The sequence below is a fragment of the Durio zibethinus genome, unplaced genomic scaffold (assembly GCF_047325235.1).
Source record: "Durio zibethinus cultivar Kanyao isolate XHJ-2024 unplaced genomic scaffold, ASM4732523v1 HiC_scaffold_62, whole genome shotgun sequence".
In the NCBI taxonomy this organism is placed as follows: Eukaryota; Viridiplantae; Streptophyta; class Magnoliopsida; order Malvales; family Malvaceae; genus Durio; species Durio zibethinus.
Window position 1 is genome coordinate 40,911 of NW_028322685.1, and position 4,846 is coordinate 45,756.

Sequence of the window (4,846 nt, forward strand, 5' to 3'; positions counted from 1 at the left end):
TGGAATCGAATAGCGAATGCACTTGCGGTTAAGACAGGTCCTGCATCTCCTACCTAATGCAATTGACCGACCCGGCATCTCTTTCGTTCAATAATGCCTTTGCTTCAAGACGCTATTTACCAGGCCTTTTTGAATTGAAAAAGCCGAAGGGGCGAACGAGCGCTGCGGTAACGAGCCGTAAGAAAGATGAGCAGAGCATTCCTTCCACCGGCCCTTATAGGAGTAGGGGGCGTGGTGAGATAGATAGACGTCCAATCTTGCAGCAGCTAGTTGCTCGGCCTTAGTCTTGGGCTGATCTCATACTTCAATCAACCCCTTCGTACTTCGATCCAATCAATCGATCGATCAAGAGGCTAATCTCTTTTGTTTAGGTCGGTAACTAAAAAAAAAGAAAAGAAAGTCCTCGCTTTCTCTTGAACAAGGGAAGGGCAGCATAGCATTAGCTTCAATTGAACAAGCTCAACCTTGAAAAAAAAAGAAAGGCGGTAGGCCGAAGAACCGTTGAACGCTTCAACTTGGCCACTGAAGAAGGCGAAAGCTGGGCGAGAGACTAGGCCAACTTACTTCTTACTGCCATGCCATGGTTGTTGCTTTAGGCTCCATAGACGGAACTATGTATTAGGTATTAGGGAGGGGAGGAGAGAAAGAACGCATGCATGGAGATTCTGTCTCTCGGAGGTTCGAGAATCTATGAAAGGACATCTAAGACTAAGAAAGAATGAAAGGAAGTCCATTACTGAGAGAAGTGGTGATCTCGTCTTGCTTGCTGGGAGAAAGGAAGCTTCCGGACCACCTTTTCCAGCCAGATAGCGAGCGATCACTCAGCAATGAACACTAACTGAAAGCGGCCGGGAATGAGTACCTATCCCTTACGGGAATCGAACCCGTGTCTTCGACATGAAAAGACGATGTCCTAACCACTGGACGAAAGGGACCAAAAAGCCATTCTTCATATACCTCAGCTCCGACAATAGAAGTGGTTCGTTTTGTTTCTATACGCAATTCAAGATTTCGTTTGTGTTCATGTTGGCGATTTCTGATGTGAATTCGGCGGGTCGTCCCCCCTTCCTATGGGTTCCCCACCGACCCAGTAACACACCAACCACGCCCCTTCCCTTTCTCCGATCATAAAGCCCCCTGATCCCTTTCTTTGTCTTTCATCCCCCCTGAACAGAATAAGTAAGGCCCTAAAAAAAAAAAAAAAAGAAAATAGGGGCGAAGCGCCCGTTTGAAGTGGCGAAGGCCTATGCTAAAGTAAGAAAGAAAGTACGTTAAGGTTACGAAGTCACTTAGTCGAACTATAAAGAAAGGGAGGCTAAGCTTACTTCGTAAGGTCAGCTGGTTAAGGAAAGCTCAGGTTATGAAATCGCTTAGCCGTTAATTAATGTTGTAGTAGTAAGGCGTCGGTACGGAGTTGCGTCAGCTGTAGATATAGACTAGGCTAAGGGACGGAGCCTGGAACTGTGGACCGGGACTACGCAAAGGTAGAACACCATAGAAACTTCGCTTACTTTCTCATAAACCTTGATTTCGCTACGAAAAATAAGAACCCGGAATAGCTCCAATCGGTTCGTGTTCCGCTTTCAAAGTAAGTTGTCTTTGCCCAAGTGTGAACTGCAGACGACTCTCCAGTGGTTCCATTCCTTCTTACTTGACTTTTGGGTCAACCCAACCCGAATGGGAATAAGAGGGTCAGCCAAACAGCGGTCCACTTTGTACATTTTCTGAGGCAGGTTTAGAAAAGGGAAGGGCCGAAGGAGGCAGTAGGAATGAAGGAGGCGGGAAGCTACCGCTTCTAGAATGCAAGCTTATCCTTGACTTTTTTTATAGCTCTAAAAAAAGGTTTTTGGATGAAGTAATTGGAGTGACAAATGGTTACGGTTGCGGAAACCGGAGAAAGTCGGGAACCGTCGGTTACCTTTTGAATCAAAGTAGCGACGAGCCGAGTACTACGACTACAGGGGGGGCAAAGCTTCTACGACAGCTTCGCTTCCTCGTCGCTTCTTTCTGGCGACTAGCTTCTCAAGTGGGTGGCTTGGTAAGCAAGCTACCTTCAGCATCGGTCAAATCCCTATCAATAATAGGCCGGAATGGTGGGGAAGGAGGCCCCCCCTACTTCAATGGAAAGGGGGGAATCGCCGTTTCACAGCCGCTCCTCTACAACTACCTTTCGCCTAACATGATCACGAACGAAGACAGAGAATTGCGTAGATAGGAGGACGAAACGAACCAACCCACTTGTCCTGATCGGAACGATTGAAGAAAGAAAGAGAATGGTGGCCCCTTTCGCCCAGGGGCCATCGTCGGAGAACAATGTCGGGGACAGGGCGAGAACCTTCCGTTGGTTACGCCCTTGTTGGGTTGGTTCTTCCATATTTAGATATGGAGATAGATCCAGATAGAGATCTATATCTTTCTATTTATCGATAGAAAGAACTATTGAAAAATGGATATTGATCTGGTTTCAAGATCTATAAACAAGAGAGATCCCCAAATATCCATTTGAAAAAAGAGATGAATAGATAGGGCGGAGCCAGCTGAAGGAAGGTCGCGTTAGCGCCCCCGCAATCTTTCTAAAGCAACAAGCGAGAAACTTGACTTTGAGAAAGAAGCGCCAACTATTCTAATATTAGTAAAGGCGCGTTAGCCTATCTATAGGTTGGGGCCTTTTCTTGCTCGTTAGCGCCCCCCTACCCCTATTCTAAACGTTTAGTCATAAAGGAACTCAAGGAAAGCCTTTTGACAACCTTACTAATAGAAAGGGAAAAGATGCGCTCAAGCATGCGAAGAAAGCTCTTCGAGCTTCCCAACTATTATGGAAAGGTTTGTAGAAAGGGGCTTCTTAAAATATCCCATAAAGAAAGTAGGGGCTTCAAAGCTTGTAGTTTAAGGGTGCGCAGGTTTGGAATCCTATACAAACAAGGGGCTAGCGCGCAATGGCTTTCTCTGATAGGGGCTCGCTTCTTCAAGCTCCGCTTGCTGCTCGTCAAAGCCGTAGCTGGCTGTCTACTAAACGAGCCTTCACTGCCCGCCCGGCCCCTATCTTTAATCTTAAGTAAAGTGAAGTCAAATCAATGAAGTGAACAGCCCAACCTCTTTGTTTGAAGCTTTTCCAGGAAGCTTCTACTTGTTGAAGCTTTTCTTCCCAAAACACAACAATAGACTTGCGTATAGGAAAAAGCTTCTCTTTGATAGCGGTCATAGGGGGGGTTCAGAAAGGATCTGATCGTAGATAGAGACTGAAACCTGTGTGGGGGTAGGGGCGGATGTAGCCAAGTGGATCAAGGCAGTGGATTGTGAATCCACCACGCGCGGGTTCAATCCCCGTCGTTCGCCCATCAATAAATGGACCATTTGTTACGGAGACACAAGACAAACCTAGAAAGAATTTTTTCTGCAAGTAATCTCGAGGCTTTCAAACGCATCCAAGCAATTGGTATCCGATTGAAACATAGAAACCATAGATTCGCGTCGCCTACTTGCTGAAAGCACAAATGGAATGGCTGATCATTTATTGTATGAAGTTTTTAAGACCTCACTAATCAGCCAACAACTTTTGAGTTCATAATGAATGAAATGAACCCCCGGATGAAGAGAAAATCTCCCCTCCCTTTTACTAAACCATGGGGAGTCCCGAGTAGTTTACCGGGCAAATTTAGTTGTCGTGACGATACCTTTCAACGTGGAAGATTGGAAAAGACTTCTCTTCATCACGAGACTGATCGGATCCGCCGTAGACACCCGAGAAACCCCCACAAGGCAGGCTAAAAGAGTAAGAGGACAACAAGCAAAGAGTTATGCTTTCATTTCTTTGTTGAGATTGAAAGAAAGTTATTTGAAAAAGGGGGTAGGTATAATGCACGCAGGCCAAGTCAAGAAAAGGACTTCCTTACTTTTATTTCATAGTAGTCTTAATGACTAGTAGTTTGAAGCCTTTTTAAAGCGGTTTTTTTCGGCGCTCGGTTCCTTCGTCTTAAGTCAAGTTCAGTTTACTTTTTCGATTTGGAACTCTTAGTCGAGCTGATGGCGAGATCTATTTTTTGTTCGAGGTTCAAGAGAAAAGAGAGGAACCACCGCCCAATGATGCTTTTACGAAAGTACGGTCACCGGTGGCGAATACCTTCTCGACACTATAGAACCTAAAATCCACTCTCAATCGCTCTTTTTATTTTTTTGAGAGGAATTGTTTTCGTATCCTGGACTTTTTTTTTGAAGGCAAAAAGTGCCCTATCTGCCTTGTTGTGATAGGGGGGCAGTGCCAATTGTTTGTTTTCAAGTCAAGCTCCGTATCCCTATCTCTTTTTAGGTTGGCATAACAAAGAAAGAGAGTGCCAAGAAACAACACATACCCATCACTTTTGGTTGGAAGGTTCGGGATCGTCAGGGAGCCCCTATGTTGTAAGTCCAAAGTTCTGCCGCTTGAATTCACAGGTTCGTTCATTTACCAGCACTAGTTCGTACCTTAGCAAGCAAGCTGCCGCGACCTCCGGTCTGCAAGCACCTCTGGTCCTAAGCACCCCCGGTCTCCAGGCTTAAGGCAACAGGGAGACAAGCTTGAAAGCCACACTTGCACACGACACTTGCTCGTTTCTTTCTGACTTGGTGCTTTCAGTCCTGTCGAAATTTCTTTTTTCACTTCTTTGGTTTGTGTAAGCCTTCAAGCCAAGTGAAAATGGAGAGCGTTTTTCACTGATTTGATTGGTGGATCGGTCTGGTTCTTGCTTTAGTTTTTTTCTTGCGCACTTGACCATGGGATGGTTGAGTGCCCTATTAGAGAAGGCCGATGGATAGACCCAATATCTATCAGTACTCGCGATCTGGGGAGTACCTAGGGAACAACTAAGGC

The 4,846-nt window shown here is 45.7% G+C and overlaps 1 non-coding gene across 1 annotated transcript; it reads right to left on the reverse strand.

Annotated features, from left to right (window-relative positions):
* Positions 1-863: 863 nt before the first annotated feature.
* On the reverse strand, positions 864-935 carry TRNAE-UUC (transfer RNA glutamic acid (anticodon UUC)). The gene has a single exon. It is a non-coding gene; the product is annotated as a tRNA-Glu (tRNA).
* Between the last annotated feature and the right edge of the window lie 3,911 nt (positions 936-4,846).